Raw genomic sequence first — 517 nt, forward strand, 5'->3', positions numbered from 1 at the left:
GAAGGAACTAAATGCTGGAAAGTAGAATGCTAATTAAAAAAAATATCACACTTATCAATATCCTTTGGGGCATAAAAGAAACTATTATGTTTATGAAATGACTGGTGAATGCTTTATTTCATTCCAGAATTTACCAGATTTCAGCTCACAGTTTATCCGCCCCATTCCTGCTGGTATGGTGCTTCCATTTGTTCCACACTGAATGTCTCTCATAATTTTTGTGGCTATGAGGAGCTAAACATCTATCCTGCTCTCCATCCAATAGCGTCCACCCGCACGGGTTGAGCAGGCAAGAATGATCCGAACAAACAGGAAAGCGGGTAGAAGCTGGCTGCCTGCTTTCTCTGTGCATGCACCCTAACACTCGAGGACCCTCCGCCAATCCCCTCGCGAGGAGCACCACCTGGACTTCATTTCCCAGGTCACGACGGACATCCGCCACATTTGGGGCTCGGACAATGAGGCCGCCAATGCTCTGTCAAGGGTGACCAAATCTGCTGCGACCCTCGCCGATGAC

This window comes from Penaeus vannamei, chromosome 15, assembly GCF_042767895.1.
Source record: "Penaeus vannamei isolate JL-2024 chromosome 15, ASM4276789v1, whole genome shotgun sequence".
In the NCBI taxonomy this organism is placed as follows: domain Eukaryota; kingdom Metazoa; phylum Arthropoda; class Malacostraca; order Decapoda; family Penaeidae; genus Penaeus; species Penaeus vannamei.